The following is a 19,556-nucleotide window of genomic DNA, read 5'->3' as shown; positions in this document are numbered from 1 at the left end:
TGGCTAAATGTTGGCTGGCGACCAACTTTGTTGAAAGCGATTAGTTGAAAGGCCATTCAACCAAAAGTTGAATGCAAAGTTGAACAATGCAAACACCTTTTTATGGCGAATATTTTGATTTTTTTTTCATATTTTGATATTTTTTGCCATTCAACTTTTTTTTCGTGCAACCCTGCGCTGAGTTGAACACAAAGTTGAACAATGCAAACACACTTTTACTTTCCAAACAGAACCAACATTGCAAAAGCTACCAAATTTTAAAAAATACAATAAAATAAAATTAACTGGCAACAGTGGCGAACATTTGACAGCAAAATGTCTTGTCGGCCAGAGTGAATTTGCTTTTGAGTGTTGAGTTCACTCCGCGTTGAGCACGGCTGAGGAACGGACGTTTTTAAATGAAGGCTGTCGCGTTCATCGACTTGGTGATAAAATTTGTGAAAAAACTTGTCTACTTTTATCTTACAATACTTTTAAAAACCTGTGCGGTGCGAAATAGCACATCAAAATTACTTTTTAAATGTGCAAAAGTGTAGAAACGTTAAATATTTAGTGCTGGACGGTGAGGAATTGCGAAGAAATCCATCCAGAAATAACTCTGAGGAAAAAAAAGTAATGGAAAAAATTTTTGGTTATATTTTTTTCTGCTGGCAGCAAAAAGAGTGAAAAGAAAATGGCGCAAAAGCAAATAGGAAAAAGACCGAATGAATGAGTGAGTGAGCGAGTGAACGTGCGAACGCCAATGAGTGGAAAAGGAAAAAACCAAAATAAAATAGAGAAAAAATCGAATTCCTTTATAGGTGTGTGTTTTGACAACCAAAAGAAAAAGAAATAGAAAAGGGGGCAAGAAAACAACAATGAATGAAAGAAAATTTTTAAATACGCTGAAGGAATAGTTCAATTGCGGCCCAGCGACTAAAAATTTTCCTTATACATACAAACATATGTGCACCAACAAATCATAAGGAGGTTGAATTGGAAATGTGCGCAGGTAGGCGAAGCAAATTGGCGACGAACATTTTCTGCATGCGAGGGACATAGATGGAAAAGTTTTTGCTGGGAGATTGAAGGCAAAGAAGGTACGTGTGTTGACACATGTGACCACGCAAATGGCTGTTGTTGGCGGCGTACGAGGCGACTTGTGCGCAGTGGCCACGGTCACAGAGGCACATAAAATGGTCCTCGTCCTGGTCAAGGAAAGGAAAACCTCTGCTTTTCGGAAAAATATGTACTTAGGCTGTAAAAAGTATGCGTATTTTTTTAAATTGGAAAAATTTCAATAGTGGTACTACCACGCCCCCTACACGTTACTGCCATAGGTGTGTGACCAACCTGATTCAAGTGTGTGTGGTATTGCTATTCGTTCTAAGCCTACTCACCAGCGCGTCGGGTCGGGTCCAACTTACAAACATACATATGTATATCTGGTAGGTATGTATGTTTTGTTATTTTGCAGACCGGGCCAACAACAAACCGCCTACCACATACCCAGCCGTCAGTCCGTCCGCTCACCAAATTTCTAGTTTTAGTCGCAAGCCCAATTGCTTCTTTGTTCGCTCGCCTGCTCACTCGCTTAGTTGGGGATATTTTACTGCCACAACCGCCTATACACAGCTGAATCGCGTACGGTTATGTATATGTGCATATATATTTGGTATTTTCCTCAATGAATGAAACATTTTCCACGGCAAGGTGAAAACCGTTCGCGGACCAGAGCGGCACTGCCCGACCCAGCCCGGTCTGCTGCCGACGAGATATGTAGCATGTGTAGGCGTTATAGGTGTGTGGGTTATAATGGAGTGAGCTGCAGCCAAACATTCGTTTGCTTCGAGAGCTTATTGGACGTCTGGCTTGGCCGAATAGTGCGTTGTTTCGTTATATCGCTCAGATTACTATTGCAGTGAATCACAAAAATAAATATACATACATTAATTCAGAGGGTCAGATGGATATTTGCTAAAATATATACATATACTTGCGCCAGCATTATGCATATGTGTGTATGTAACCGATTTTCAGCTAAAATGTTGTAAATTTCAGTATAAATTTGGTGCGAAACTATGAAAATTGTGAATAAGCAGTAACAAAAATAAACAAAGTACGTACCTACTATAATTTTATAATTGAGGAAATAATGGATCTGTGTAAATTGAGAAATCATTAAAATAATGTGCGATAAAAATGTATAAACTAAGGAAATAAATACAATATTAGTGGATAAGGTTTAACAATTTAATGAGTTCATAACAATGTACACAGAAAGTGACGCAAAAAATTGTAAATAGTATTCAACGTACATACATACACACATATAATAGGAGAAAATCGTGACATTATAAGTTAGTGATTAATACAGTGACAAAATTAAAAAACTTTTTTTGCTCCATCCAAGTTGACTAACGATGCTTCAGTAAAACTGTGTTGGTCCTCGTAAAGGATAAATTTTGCTGCTACTTCATTGACGTAAGTTTAAAAATTTTTTTACTGCAAAAAATTTCTTACCACACCATCTTAATACACAGGGATTGTCTGCTTACACGCGCCATGGTAACTTTTAGCGTGTATTTGCGGTTAAAGGTACCGTAGCGCGTGTGTGTACACACTGCCTAATACATAATACCGACAGCAGAATTTGCTATAAATATTTGAATTATTGTTACATTATACATAGGTAATACATTTGTTTTATGTGTGAATGGGTGAGCTCTTTTAGAAACAGTAAGAGAACCATATTTACATACATATATTGACGATTTTATTTGGGAAACCGTAATTTGCCCTACCCTTTACATACTATATGTATACTATTGGCCAAAACTAAAACACCCCCTTAGTACGTTTTTTGCTATTGTTGTTTTTATCAAAACAATGAAAACAGAAATCAAAATTTTTTGCATGTTAGTTTTGCTTATTTATTCACATTTAATAAAACAACATACCTGTAATAAATTTTTTTTTTTATTTTTCAAAAGTTTAACATAAAATCGTTCACAGTAGTTAAAATTTCAAAGGACAAAACTAAATCAACCCCTATATTGGTGTTAACAAACATGTTTCCAGCAAATATTTTGTAAAAAATCCGTTATTTTTGATTACTGCAGCGCATCTTTTAGGCATTGAAGATATTAAGTTATCGATAACATCTTGCAATATGCCCTCCCATGCTATTTTTAAAGCTTTAAAAACATCGTCCTTGGTCCTACAGTTTTCCCTGTTTATTTTCGTATTAACGATCTCCCATAAGTTCTCAATGGAATTGAGATCAGGGGATACCTATACAGTGGCGTTCAAATTAAGATCATCAAAATTGAAAACTTTATAGGTGCAGAACTTGGAAAAAATTAAAAAAATTTCATTAAAATCTGATTTTTTAGAATTTTTTTGCGTATGCAGTGTTACAATTTTACAACTTTTGTTTAATAAAGTGCAAGTAAAATGTAATTTATAAAAACGGGCGTTAATTTTTGTAAATTTCCTTTGTTGTTGTTGTTGTAGCGGCACTACTAAGCCCCGCTTTTTTCGGGTCTACGTTCAATCATTTTCGTCAAGCTCAACTAACGGGAGGCCCAGGAAACGAGCTGTTTCAATGGGTTCTCTTGTGCATTTTCTTAAATAAGAAATTTATGCTTGTATACAAAAAAGTGCAAAAAGCCGTCACCAAAAAAGAAAAAAAAAATTCTCAAAAGTCAACGCGATTTTGCACTCTAAAAAATCTTATTAAAAAGCTCAAAATTTTTATGAAAATTTGTTAATAGTTTCATTTATATGGTTTAGGTTAAAGCATGAACTACATTTTTATAAAAAAAAAAATTTTACTTTAAAAACCTTGCAAATATTTAACAAAAATCACCATGTACTCACAACTGCTCCTCATTGTGTATGAAAAATTTATAAAACTACATTTATTTTGTTCTAAAATATTCAAAACAATTTACTGTAATTACAGGAAATTATTGTAGACTCTTTAAAAATATTTTCCCAAAAAAGCTTTCTTAAACCACTTTATTTAAAAATGCATATTGCGAACATTTCATTTGCCTCATGAGTTTTTAAAACTGGTTGCAAGCCTTTTCAAAAATATTTTCCAAATCCAAATTTCTTAAGCCTCATTAACTTGATACCCAAAGGGTTATATTTCGAATTTTCAAAGAGCAGGGAACTTTATATTTTTTATGTTCTAAACCATCCGGAGTTTATAGCGAATAAAACAAAAAGGCATTATTCAATTCGGCCAAGTCGTTTTCGAGATTCAGCCACGTACTCCAAACAACTTAACATTTTTATTAACAGAAGGACTACATATGTAGATATTCCCTGCAAACCAAAGTTCCGGAAATCTTAACGAAATTTTAAAGAAACTCGGAAATGTGTTTCGAATTCTGTAATGATTTCTTTACGAATTTTCAAAGAAAATCGTATGAAGGGGTTGACACGAACTCGTAAAGAAATATCTGTAGGATTTTTTAACTAAAATTCTAAAAGATTTCTATAGGAATATTTTGTTAAATTTCTGAATGAAAATCCGAAAGGATTTCTTTAAATATATATTGTTCAATTTCTAAAGGAAAATTCTAAAAAATCTCTCTAAGAATATTTTTTCAGCATTCTGAAGAAAAGTTAGAATAGATTTCTTAAAGAACATTTTGCCAACCTTCTGAAAGAAATTAAACACGGAAATTTTTGGAAATTAATCGCTAAAGTTTATTCGGTTTATATACTATATGAAATGTATGAGAGGGGGATTTCAATTACTATCCGGCTGTTTGCGAGGGTAGCGACCAAATAATTACAAAATGCTCGTTTGCCTATGAGGCAGCTTAATGTTAGCTACAAAAGAATTCACAATAGTTTTCAAGGTTTAAGGTAAGTAGATGTACAATAACGTGATAAATATAAATTTTAAGCGTTCAAAAGGTAAGTATTCAAAATATTAGTAAAAGCTAACTATTTCATGGTATAAAGAAGGTAAATACAACATGTTTAAGGTTGATATTTGATTTGAATGTAAAAATTAGAAAAAAGTTAAATTTAATAAATTTATAATACTACTAAGTTTGGACTCATGTCCTCGACAATTGCGTGAAACGTTTAGGTCTGCGGGTTAACTGCATGCTGTCGCTTCTTAACGCAGTCCTTTGCAGAGTTGAAAAATCTTTTAATGATAGCTTCAGCGTTGTCCAGTTTAGCATTCCCAACTGCAGACACACAGGAATCTGTGAACAAAGTAATCTTATTAAGCTACATACATATTACGCTGTAGGGACGCTAAAATTACGCAAAAACAGGCCGAGACACGTAAACTTAATTTTTAACCGACTTCAAAAAAAAATTTAACTTACCTTTTTGGCTTATTCTTATTTTTTTTTTTTTAATTTCGGTTCTTATAAATAAACGCGTTTATAGCACAAAATCACAAAAAGATATATATTTTATTTTTTTGGTGCGTCAGAATTTTTTTATATTTTCAATGTCGATTGTGACATTATTATAATTACATTATTGATTTTCTTTCGAAATTTCCTAAAAGAATCGAAGTGTGCGCAGTACATTTCATCTTAGAAAATTCGGCAAAAAATCGGAGGAGATCTTTACGAATTCTTTAAAATTTCTCTACAATTCAGAATACTCTGAAAAAATGGTTTGCAGGGTTGTTATTGTTCCGATATCTTCTGTACATATGTATTTGTTTTTGATCATTTTGATATGTGCTTATTTAAATTGTTAAATGATATCCCTCGAATACAATTTGAAAATGCCAATGTGTCTTTCAATTTACATATATCGAATNTCTCTTGCACAGGCATTATTTCAAACTAATTTTTAAGTGCATGTAGGACAAATGCTTCAATATTTAAAAAAAAAAAATAACGCTGCCGCATTTTCAATTTACGGAAAAAATTCATAAAGGTATAAATTCGCCAAACAAAATGTTTGCTGGTTCGCCATTAATGTATTGTGCCGCAAAACAAAAGCAACAATCCATTCGTTTGGCAATCATTTGCAATGTTCGTGCATTGTTGGGGTTGGGGCATTCGCTCGTTTGTTCTTTGATTCGTCGGCTCGTTTATTTCATTCATTTCAATGCTCCACCACTTTGCTTTTTTATTTTAACACGCCAATTGCCTGGTTAACAGGCAAGATTATAATATATATTATAATGTAAGTATGTATATGTATGTAAGCAAATATGGAGTCTTGACTGAAGTTTTGTTATTAGTTTTATTTCTCATTTTTATTTCGTTCTTTGCTGACATGCTACCCACCAGTGTTGCCGTTGTGCGACTAAAGGGACGGTACCCTTTTTAGGCGCCAATATCCTTTGACCCGACTTCTTTTTAATTTTAATTTTTTAACCCTTTTCTAAAGTTATGTGACTTTTGCCCCTTTTCATAGATTTTGTTATGGGAAATGTTAACAGTACGATGCTATTAAAAAATATTTCCTCCTGTAAGTACGAAAAAATGAACCGCTTAAACATTTTAAGGAAAATGCAACTCTTCTCGCAGAAACTCGTTTTCTATGTTTTGTTTAAAGCTTTTCCGCTATTTTTTTGCATAAATTTATCAGCGGAACGTTCTAGCAGACTTTATAAGACATGCGAATTTGATTTTGACTTGGGATCTCAAATTTATTTTTTTACTACTTAGTAAAGAAAAGCAAAAATAAATGGTGACCCTTTTTTCGTCAATTGCCCCCGTATTGCGATTTTCTGAAAATACTCAACGGCAACACTGCTCCCCAGCGGAACAATCACACACACTCGTATTCACTTTTATACTTAATCGGCTTCATATCGTGCAGTGCTTCTTCTCCTTGTTTCACTACTTGTTACTGTTGGTTAGTTTGCTGCTCCCCAACCCAGCGATTGCACACATATTCCATATATTTTCATGATCAGAAACACATCTGAGCGAGCATCCCTTCAGGAAATGCGAGCATTTTGCCATGCATGACGAAAACGTTCTGCAGAACGAAGTAAAAATTCCTCTTTGTTGGACAATCCATTTCATTTTAACAAACCATGCAATGGGAGGAAGCTAGTCACACAATGAATGGGTAATCCTTTCTTAATCCTATTTTTGAAATGAATATCGAACATTTAAGATTTGTTTGGTGAACAGTGAATTTTTATTATTTCTTTCGGAGTCTCCATGAGGAGCGATAAGGAATGCTTCGATTTTATTTCCAAACTGCAGGATATTTCGAAAAGGCTGTCAGATTGAGAAATTTCAGATAACAGTTGCAGGAGCAGTCATGAGAGAATTGCGGATTGCTAATGCAGCACGAGCAAGTTGAAATATATTTGCGGAATCGATTTACGCTCTCTCAATTGCAGCCACATCTTGCCATGGGCGTAGCCAGGTAGGGACAGGAGGTGCTCGAACTTGCAAGTTTTACCTATGTATATATATATATAAAAATAGTACGCTGAAATGCTAGCTTAATACTGTCGAGCCCAGTTTCTATTTAAATATCCTTATACAAATTTTACTTTGAATATACTTTTTTCTGCAGTCCACAAATCCTTTTTGAATTCAGGACAAATAAAATGATAATATTATTAACTATTTATGTCTGACGGAACTCGAATGTGGGACCACATACTGCGGAATATGTAATGTTACATAGTAAAGTAAAGAAATAAACAAGCAAAAATATATTGTTTTTCTTTTTGATATTTTCAGATCTATTCTGTGCCCGTAGCAAAAATTTTTTAACCGGTAAATAAAGTTCCTACTAATTTTAAAACCCTTTTCGCATTCTGTGCACTTTTGTAAATTTTGTTACTATCTCATAAGCTGGTAATACGGATTTACCACGGCACCCCAATAACCTAGTTCGCTCTCTCATTCGTAATTCGCACTCCAATCACCCTTGGAATTACGTAATTCGCCATACAAAATTTTGAGAGCGAAATACCTCATTTGTTGGTAATTCATATCCAATTACCGAGCGAATCACGAACAAATCGGTGCCGTCTTTAATTTTTATCAGAAATTTATCGAAACTAGCTCAAAAATCTAAACTTGCATTTTTTTTTAGAACGAAAAGTAAACATTATAAGTGTGTATATCCCTAATTTAATACGGAAACTTATAATTTTTTAGGAAGAACCTACATTTTACATCAATTTTGCAGTGTAGAAAACAAAAACAAAACACAGATACAGAGAACTGTCAAATTGAATTAAGAATGTGCCCGTGGGAATGGGATAATTCGCTATCGTAATTGGGGGAGCGAACAAAGTTATTCAGGATGTCGTGGGAAAATGGTATAACAAAATATAGCCCCGTGAAATATGCAATGCCAGAGTTTACACAAATCTTCATAGCTGCATTGCTGAATATCTGAACTATATTACCCACATACCTAGAATTGCGGTAACACAATGTTCCGGTTACAAGACCATCGGTATAGTGCAGAATAGACGTGTTATGTATAAAAGTAATTAGCTATAGGTTATTTGAGTTATAATGCAGAGATAATAACCCTTGACGCGGTCGTCGCCGTAGAAGCTTTCCTCAAAGAAAATGTACATATAAAGCTTAGTATCCAGCTTAAGAAAAGCAAAAACTCCATATAAAATGACGTACAAGAAATGGCTAAGAAATTTTCTTGAGTCAAATTTCCTTAAGGCAGTACGCAGTTCTTCAGAAATTTACTACGCTTTCTACTACGGTTTTCTAAAGTTTTTTGTGAAAAAAGAGCACAAGGCAACCCAGGCTTGCAACAGAAATATATGCCCGTTCCATTATTTCTTGAGGAAAGAGCGAGGCAACAGGCTGTGAGGTATCAAAAATGTCAAAATTCCTTGGACACACACGCGAAATAATGGCAATTTTTTCTTAACCGTTTTCTCGAGAGCTGCATACAGGGCTTTAATATTTTTGTTGCAGCGGCTTACTTAGCCCTGACTAGATTGGCTTGTCCATCAAACGTTGTTGTTGTTGTAATACCGGCCGCTACAACAACATCAAACGTTGTCGCCAGGCTCAGCTGACTGGACAACATATACAGATAATAGTGACCTTTAGTACTGCCCTAATCAACTTCAAGTTAACTTATAGTTAGACGCATTTCCTGCAGCGCATGTAGTACATACATACATACGTAAGTACATATAGTACGTATACAAACGTATGTATGTATATAGTTATTCTGCCCAACTTGTTCATGTTCCAACTGGGCACTTACTATTCATCTCCAACACAATCCAAATCAGCAGCAGACATCATCACAGCCATAGCTCCCATATATACATATGTATGTATGTAGTATGTAGCAATGGTCATTGAAAACGAGTACCAGTATGCAAGCATTCGAGTTATCGCTGCCGTTGTCTGCTGCCGATAGGGCAGCTTTGTTCTTTGTTTTTGCTGGGGTGTGCTCTCCAAATTCGTATGTGTGTTCGCGCATTTGAGTTTATATGTATGAATGCATGTTGCTTGTACTATTTGATGTTGTTTTATACATACATACGTTCGCTAATGTTTTTGTTTATTCTTGCATTTTGTTGTTTTTCCCCTCTTTTATTACATATGTGCATACATATGTATGTATTTATGTGCCTCTTTTATTTTGTATTTTTCTTTTGATGTTTGCTCGTTGATGGCAGACAGAATTGGTTCGACAGGTAGGGAGGGACAAAGCGTTACTAGTAAATACAAGACCATACTCTATACTTTTCGTCCGATACTAAATACTTAATTTTGGTATCGATACTTTCGAACCGAGTACTGAGTAGGTTATCGGAAGAAAGTAGGTACTTGTATCGAAACTCGATTCCAGTGCCAGTTTTTTCCCCGAACTTTTATTTTCTAATCTAATTATTATTGTGAATATCTAAAAATGTTTAACAGTTTAGTTGCCAATGAAAAGAAAGTCCTACAAAGAAAGACCTCTATTATCAACTCATTAATTAAAAACGCAACGCCTCCAAAAGGATTAACTAACGTAATTGTTTTATTTCTTCCCGTTTACATATATTCAATTAAAGGCAAATTTACCAGGTCAAAAAGAGGCACAGAAAATCGATAAGCTCACAAAAAATTCTAAATCTTTTAATTTGCAATGGAACCTTCTGCAAAATTCTTGAAGCAAATGTTTTGGAAAGTTTTTCCCCCCCCTGTAAATTTTCTACAAATGGACTTAGAAACTTTTCACCCTAACTATTATCAACATGATTACTTTTTTTCAGTAATATACCATTGTTTCTCTGCAAATCTGCTGTTGAACGGTGTTATAATACAGCTAGATGACTTTTATTAATTAATTAATTTGTATGAAATAAATTATAAAATAATTATTTTTGATCTCAATCGCTTTCTCTTTGTACAAAAGAAATATTAAATATTATAAAATACGTACATAAGAAAGAAGGAAATTCTGTTGGCAAGATTCTGGGGACTTTATAAAAAACAACTTATTGGACTTTGCACTTTTTTCTCAAGTATTCAAGATTAAGTACAATTCGTCTAAAACCAAAAATGTTAAGTTATTTTGAAAACAATTCATAGATATGTGTTAGCGTTTTTTTTTATATTTACAAACAATTCTTATACATATATGTAGGTACAAATATCGATATAAGTAGGTATCGATACTTTTAGCCCGATACTAACAAGATATCGAAACTTGCTTTCGATGCTACTTCCAAGTACAGGTATCGATACTTCCATGGTATCGTTTTATCCCTATAGACAAGGAGTTGCTCTGCTACAGCCAACCCTCTGCCTGCGTGCCGCTGCTCCAGCCGGCTAAGTTGTTTTAACTTTTTTCCAGCTCGTTTTTATGTAGCGTACAATGTCTGGACACGGCCTAAATGTACTACCATTTTTGATAAATTTTTTTCAGTTTGGTACTAGGGTACATAACTTTCAAAATTGGTACATTTTTTGAATCTGGTAAAGTAAGATATATATTACTTACATCACATACCAATCAAAGGTCAAGCATTTGTGTGAAGGTCAACGTACATACATATCAATCAGGGAAATCTGATATTACATAAGCACATTTTTCAACTCAGGTAAGTAATTACTGAAAGGGCATCGCTGTATAAGCATATAGCCCTTTACGGATTCTTTGACATTCAAGCAAAATCCAAAACCATAACAAGAAGATATTCCTAATGTAGGCGAAGTATTCAGGGGTTTAGTGAAAGTCACACCTCATAGCTGTTAACAGCTAGACTGTCAGTGGCTTCATGGTAAAACATGGGGAATATCTCCCGAACTGACGTTTTGGCCATACAGTGACAAAAATGATTATTACGTATTAAGCCCAGTCTTGGAGGCCAAAAGTCAAGCACCGATTTGTCTGTGTAGTCATTATAGGAGCCAAGCGCAGCTGCCCAACGAAAGCACTGGAACCATCGCATACTATACTAATTAACAATGAGGCTTCCTCGAACGCTCTTTGTGTCTCAGCAACTTAGTGTGCATAGGAAGTCGGGAGCTTCAAGGGCTCATGATGGTTTCAAAACCGATCTGTGAGGATCCCGTCATCAAACTCACAGACAAAATTCCACAAAAATTATACTTCCAGAAGCCCTATACTCTACTCAACTAGTAGAGAGAATTTAACTCAATAAAGGTATGTTCGTTGTTGGTGTTTCCAACTTGGTTGGAGTAAGACAACCGATTTGGCTCCAAACGAAATTTGACAAGGGATGACGGAAGATCGTTCCACACTATACATATGTATGCTCCCGCATTATAAAAAAGTTCACAAAACGCTCGGAAAATTCTTTTAATAACTATATGAGCAATGTGTATTTATAAAATATTTGAATAATTAAATCTATAGCTTAAACCTACATATTTTGGTACATTTTTGGCATTTTGGTATCTATACGTTTTGGTACACAAAAAAAATGGAGTAAGTTGCAACCGTGTGTTTGGGGGAATTTAGTGTTCTTGTTGCTTTATACTCGTTCCCCTTTGTTGGCCATTCGTCGGTTCTTTGATATGTATATGTATTTGTTTTCTACTCACTACTTTGAGTGCGCAAGCACTTTTTTGTTATGTATTGGTAATCTTTATGTGGCGTTTCTTTGCAGCGAGCTCCATCCTTGTTGCCCGAACAACTAACTAAGCGATTTCAGCTTTATTTCATTCCTTCATTTGTTAAACAAAGCGAGCAAATAAAATTTGTACATAAGTAATAAAATACTGTGCTAATGACTATGGCATTAGAGTTTTAGTAAGCCGGCATAAAGGGATTTCTCATTCCATGGGATTCTGAGTAAAGGAGAATAATAAGAAAGTGGTAAAAAAAAAAATTTCAAGTTAATGTGTCAGGTTTACTAAGAACTGGTTTAGAAACTCGTAAAGTTTTCTGTCGGTTCTACGTAACCGGAGCGACCCAGATGTACAGTCATGTGAAAATTAATACGGACACAACATCGGCTATCTTTCCGTTGTTTAAATCTTAAAATTCCAAATTTCAAACTTTGTAGAAATATTACAAATTCTAGCTTAAGAAATTACAAGTTTTATGTACCTAAGAGTTCGCGTTGATTTTTGATAATTTTTTGCGGATAGTGTTATTATTTTCTTCCATACAAAAAAATTGTCGAGCCTGCTTTCTATGGAAGAAAATGTGAATTCTTAACCCCTTGAAACTTTCTAGAATTAAATCGCCTAAAAACTACATACCTAGAATTTGTCAGAAAATTTTATAAAAAATTTTGTTGGTGTAAAATTTGTTGAATTTTTCTAATTTTTCCAGTTTGAAATTTGGACTTATAAGGCTTTTGTTAGATAATAAGCTGCTTTTTAATAAAAATAAATAAAGATTAAACAAACAAAAAATAATAACCAAAACTAGTCAAAAACTGTCATGTCCCTATTAATTTTCACATGACTATTTATTTGACATTACAACAAAAGCAACAACCATTTGGACGGAGGAGATTCAGCTACACTTAGAAATACGGGCGATGCAATTCCGACCGAAAATGTCCCGAAATTTTTAGAGGTTACCCTTGACAGATCCAAGTACAGAACCGCAGAATAGTTCTTAGTTAGGCGAATACAAACGTCACCTTGAGCAAGTAGTTGCTGTCCGAATGCTACCGTAGCAGAGTGGTACAAAACTGGAATGTGCTCTTTAAAATAGTCCAGAGCCTTCAATTTTCAACCTATTTGATAATTTTATTTTTTTTTTAATTAAAGCTAATAAAATTCGCAAGTGCCATGTTGAGCCGGAATTTGGAGTTTTTATTTGTTTATATAAAAAAATTTGTGAAATATGGTACATACAAAACACATACAAATATATGTAATTTGTAAACTTTGTGTTGTTGCATATACATGTTGTGAAAAATTATCTGTGCCAATACTTGTTGCCGTGAGTGTATGCACTCCTTCGAGCGAAACAATGGCAACGAGTTATAGATCGGCTGTACTAAGGTTTAAGACTTTAAAACTTTCCAATTTTCAGATATAATTTCATACAAATTTTAAATTTAGCCACACAAAATGTATGGCTAAATATATTTTTTATCCAGTGCAGCAATAAAATCACATACGTACCCTGCAGAAAATCTGACTACCTCAGAGCAAGCGTAGAGAACTAGGACCTCTTGCCGACAGTACTAGTTCTACCTCAATTAAATTCGAAAACTCACAACTGCCTCCACCGCGATTTGAACTTGCGACCAACGATGCTTGAGTCGGAGGTCTTCTCGCTGAGCTACTTTCCTATTGTACGAGTAGTGATCATTTGCATACTTACACCGCAAGTTTCAACTGTCCCGTTCTGCATACTTTTGCACTAGTTCAGAGATAGTTCTGATATAACTATGTAGCTCGGAACTAGCGCTTTGTGAGACTGTCTTCAAATTTTACTGCAGGGTACGTACATACATATGTATGTATGTATATTAGACTGCATCACCAAAAAAATTGCTGTTTTTCCGCCGGGACTACAAAATTTATTATATTTTAAGACTTTCACCAAATTATTTCGGAAAAAATAAAAGCGTTGTAATATTAAGATTTCAGCGAGCTGGACCGATTTGAAAATACCTCCAAAAATGGAGTTTTTTTATGAATAAAAATAGTTTCTTAAAGAACTTTTTGAAAAAAGCCCCCTCAGATGACAAAACAGATTAGGCTTAAAAAATCTGCATGAAAATATTTAAAAATCTTTTCAACGGAATCGTAATAATGAGATTTTTGATGCTGTTATTTTTTTTACTTTTTTCAAAGATTGATTTACGAAAAACTTAAGTAACTGGGCCAAAACTATTCTGATTTAGACTAATGGGATCTCGGTAGAAAGGTATTTTCCCACTATTTTTATTTATGTGAAAAAAAGTCATTCTTGTCCCATTTTTTTTCATACCAACACATCTTAATTCAACTTTGAATGATGTTCGTTCATCCTACCTTTCTCCTTCATCCATTGAATGAGCTTACAAGCAAAGAAATAAAAAGGGTGCAAAAATAACGATTCCGTTAAAAAATTTTTTTTTAATATTTTTATGTAAATTTTTAAAGCTTAAACCGTTTTGTCATTTGAGAGTATTTTTTTTCTAAAACATCTTTAAGAAACTATTTTTATTCATAAAAAAAACCCCATTTTTTGCAGGTATTTTCAAATCGGTCCAACTCGCTTAAATCGTAATATTTTTTCGAAATATTTTGGTGGACGTCTTAAAATATAATAGATTTTATAATTCCAATGGAAAATTGTACCGATTTTTTTTTTTTTTTTGAATGGGGAGTGATGCAGTCTAATGTATATGTATGATAAACCCATCGTTGGGCGGAATGGCCAGCATAACCATTACTTTAAAGCGGAAACTTCCATAATTAAGTTTATAATACATAGCGAACTTAAATGCAATGCGAAGTGAGAATAAGAACAAATGACAAAATACCATAAAATTAATAAAATAAATACAAAAAAAAAAAATTAAAAAAGGCAATAATATCTAACAGACTGCGCGGACATGGCCATTAATCTAAGTCAATTGAAGCCAATCTGAGTGTGGCGACATGAGCGCTTTTTATGGTTGGTGCTGGTTAATGTTGTTGTTGTTGCTCTTTCTATTGTTGCGGTTGCATATTTATGGGGACTAATGACAAATAGACAGGCAGACGGACAGACGGACAAGCCAGCTAGCGACCGAATGTCCAACTTTGGATGGAAATTAATTAAATGCATTTGATATCTGCTATGGACGCTGGCGTATGTACATATGTATTTTTTGTACATATATATTATTACATTACACGGGTATAGAATTAATTTATTTGCCCATGTGAACGGCGGTGTGTGCGTGGGTCATTTGAACAAAGAAATCCACAGCCGTGACGTTTTAGTAATTTAGTTTTTACTCATATTTAATTTTTTATTTTTTTTTTTAAATTCTAATTTTGTATTAAACTATCAACAAACGTACTTACAAATTTACAATAAAATAATACTACAAAAGCTGTCATTACTTCTACTACAACAACAACAACAGCAACAACCATAACAATCATAATACATAGACATTTTCAGCGTAGGAGTCAAAGAAGTAAGGCCAGGCGCGGCCAGCTAGTCATTGTCTACAATTTCGCAGTTCGAGCATTACAACTTAAGGTGAAATTAGTCTAGAACGCAGAACTTATACTTAAACGCTGTCTGTGTACGCAGAATTTCGGTCGATTACTGGAGCCTTACTACAGTGTTGCCACTCATTAATGTCTTTTCATAAACTTACCTTTTCAACTACAATTTTTCGTGCTATAATAGACGCTAGCTAAATATAAACTACTTATTTTTCAACAAAGACAAACCGATGGTAAATTTCAAATATTTTAAAAGTATTTTAAATAGGAACTTATAATTTTTTTATACCATCTGCAAAACTGACTAAGTGGCAACCATCTATAAAAGGAAGAAATCAGCCGACACGGAAAAATGTAAATTCCGCAGATTTCTGCGCTACGGGCTACAACTACAGAAAAGTTCAGCGGGGTGTTGAGTTTTCATTTACATGGCGCTTTGGTAAGACAGATCGTGTCAGCTGACTCGGATTTACGTACCGATAGGTTTACGTTCTTAACTAATTTCACCTTTACGCCTGGTATGGCATGGCATGGCATGGCAGGGTGTGGTGTGGTGTGGTGAGATGCGGAGAGGGAGCAGGTGAGCAATGATTGTCGCTATATCGACTGCAGCTCTGTGCTGTAGCTGCTTGTGATTGGCACCGTTGCCGTTGTGACACTGGGGAGATGGCGCAGGCGGTTGGCTGTAGGTTTTAACGCAGAGCCAGTGATGATTTAGGCAAGCGTCGCTGTGGAGGTGTTAGTGGCGGCGGCAGCGCACAGTGAAAACTAACTGACTAAGAATTACGAAAAAAATAGTGCGTGAAGTTAGTGCCTCTCCGAATGCCTTGTGGCAAAGAGAAGTAAGAGTGGAACCGCGAAAGTAACAAATCCCGAAATGTTCCAAAACAAAAAAAAAAAATTCTTTGAGAAATCCGGAAAATATTCTGCGAAGAAACCAAAAAATCGGAAATCAATTAATTTATATATTCAAAAAAGTAGAAGTGACAACCAAAATTTAGCTCTCTTTGTAGCTATAATAATATTAAAAAAAAAAAAACATAAAAAATTCAAATAAAAAATATGCTTCAATGCGATTTGAAATACATATTTTGTTCTATGTTTGACATTTTAGTCGAAGTCCAAATGAGAGAACTGTCAAAATCACTGCTACCTTGTTGAATGTTCCTTTGAATCATCTACTACGACATATTTTATAATATTCCTTTTATTTAAAGCCCTTATTTTTTGATCAAAAACTAATTTAACATCGATGAAGATTTATCAAAAAAAAACTAAAAATTACAATTGAACATCATAAAAGTTGTCAAATTAAAAAAAGCAAATAAGTGTATTTTATACTGGTAAAAAATCAAATACATAACCAAGATTTTTTAACAAACAAAATATTTTACGATTTATCAAAACTTGCACACTGTACTGCGAAATTGACCATCAAATGGGTACTACGTAAACTGGTTTATATTGCATTCATACATATGATTGTATGTATGTAAATAAGAGTGTACATAACTATGTATGTGCGCGCCACGAATCGGCGTCAAATATTTATATGTATAAGTATATGAGCAGAATAATTAATAAAGTTGTATGAATAAAATTCTAAAAGCAATAACAGCAAAAGTGTAATATAATAAATATATTTCAAATGCATGTACATACATACATACAGTGAGTGTCAGTCAAAATGGTAAAGTAGTTTTTTTTCCATATTTTGAAAATATTTTCTATTATTTAAATTTTAATAATTTATATTAAAAATATAGTTAAATTTTTAGTGCAATAAGGTGTAAGTTAGAAGCCGTAACAAAGTACCGTTCGTTTTTGGAAATTTTGTACAAAATCTATTTTTATATGGAAGAAAATACGCAACACCCTCCACAAAAAAAAAAAAATCTCAAAAATCGACGGTATTTTGACTTTAAACTTGCACTTTATTTTACTAAAATTGAATCAGCTATAAAACTGCATACCAAAAAAATTTAAATATATCTGTATAAAAAGTGAAATTTTGATGAAAATTTGAAGATTTTTTTAATTGTAAGGTACAAGGTTAGAGAGTTTTATGGATCTTGTTGTGGTATGAACTATATTTTTAATCAAAATTAATCAAATTTACAAAAAACGAAATGCATTTTTTTTTTTCAAAATATGGAAAAAATTTACTGTATCCCTTAAAAAATAAAATGAACGATTTTTTCAGTCTCACCCCCTCAATCGGTAATATCACGGTCACAGATATCGCATATAAATTTTTGTCCCGATTGGAGTCGGTAAGGGCCACAGAGAGCAATTTGAGTCGGTTAAGACGTGTCGCACAGTGGTCAAATTTCCGATTACCCTAAAAAGACGTCTTAACCGACTCCAATCGGGACCAAAATATATATGTAATATACTCCACTTCAGCAGTATCGATTTTGGGTATTAAATGAACAAAGATATTTTTAATTTTTTGAGTCCCCATAGGTATCTGGCCCGTGACCCCTTTGCGACAGGCCTTAACCGACTCCAATCGGGACCAAAATTTACATGCGGATATCTGTGACCGTGGTATTACCGATTGAGGGGCGGAGACTGAAAAAAAAATCGTTCATTTAATTTTTTCAGAACCATCCTAATGTTAATGTAAAAAAAAAATCAACAACACTTGCTGCTGTTACTTGAGAAATACGAGAAGCACTTTACACCAGCAACAACAATATGCGGCAACGATAACAATGAATTGACACCGAAAGGCAGCAGTGGCGGCGATACTCAGAAAACAACAATGAGTAAAAATTACAATTTAATAGCAACAAAAAAGCAATGGTAGCAACAGCAGAGGCAGCAGTAACAGCGGGCACTATCAGCAGCGCCGCGTACGATAATCGTAGTAATCAGAAAAAGGAAATGCAACAAATTAGCATGCAAAAAAGGCAAGGCGTAGCTCCGCGAAGAGCAACAACCACAACAAACACAACGCATACAAAATGAATGTATGTACATAGGTAGTTGATATGACAATAGTAATAACAATAGTAAAAAACGTGTATAAAATTTTTAGAAGCCTTCAAATGGAACGTAAACGCCAAGCGAAGCGATTGTTTGCATGTTAATTTACAACAATAGCAAAAAAAACGACAGCGGATAAAAAATACCTACATACATAGTATTGTATGTAGTAAGGAACAAAGATTCCCAAATAAAAGCGTGCATATGAGCGCTTTACTATATACATAACAATAGAAGCAACAATAAAAATAAAAACCAAATAAAAAAATTATAAATAAAAAACTTATTAAACATTTACCTAAGTGTGTGGAAAAAGGCAAAACATGATTAGCATTAGTAAAAAATGCAACGCTGCGTGGGCCGCCTGTTCCACCACTGACATCCATTGCGTGGGGGCACAGCTACACAGACAGTGTTGCAATTGGCGATCTCTAACTAAAAATACAAAAAAAAATACATTTTTCAATATTTATTAAAGCAAATAGTAAACTCGCATGGCTACCCGATTTAGTGTTGCGAAACGTGATGTGTAACTAAAACCGGTGGGAAATAAAATGTCATTGTTGTTTAATTTCTAGACTATAACTCATTAAATAAATAAATAAATGCATAGCGCGCTGCAGCTAAGCATTTGCTATTGTTGCATCTCTGTATGACATTAACAAAAACAAAAAAAAACAGCACTCGTTTCACTTCACTTGGATGCGTCTCATAGATAGCTGCGTAGGCGTAGTAGCAACAAGCGCCACCAAAAACGAGCACACAACGACTCGACAATCACAAAGAACCAGCCAGCCGATAATAAGTTTATGAAAGCGCATTGGAAAAAATGTTTTGCATTTCTTATTTAGTAACAACAACAAAGCTGCGGACGCACACCTTAAAAAGTGCATTGCCCAGTACTGTGCTGTGCTGCCTACAAGAGCACGAACTCAAACCAAAGAAACCGCTTAAATCCGCCTACGTGGTGTCAGCAACTAACTCTTAACTAGTTCA

General features: G+C 34.2%; 1 protein-coding gene across 2 annotated transcripts in view; it reads left to right on the top strand.

Annotated features, from left to right (window-relative positions):
- Window positions 1-2,406: 2,406 nt before the first annotated feature.
- cic (Putative transcription factor capicua) overlaps window positions 2,407-19,556 on the top strand; it is a 107,138-nt gene continuing 89,988 nt past the window's right edge. For both annotated transcript variants that reach the window (XM_017613365.1, XM_017613364.1), the window contains exon 1: window positions 2,407-2,463. The gene's annotated coding sequence lies outside the window, so the exon portion shown is untranslated. The remainder of the gene's footprint in view (window positions 2,464-19,556) is intronic.

The sequence above is a fragment of the Rhagoletis zephyria genome, unplaced genomic scaffold, assembly GCF_001687245.7.
Source record: "Rhagoletis zephyria isolate East Lansing unplaced genomic scaffold, Rhagoletis_zephyria_1.1 Rzeph_scaffold_00650, whole genome shotgun sequence".
Lineage (NCBI taxonomy): Eukaryota > Metazoa > Arthropoda > Insecta > Diptera > Tephritidae > Rhagoletis > Rhagoletis zephyria.
This window is presented reverse-complemented; position numbering and strand designations above follow the sequence as displayed.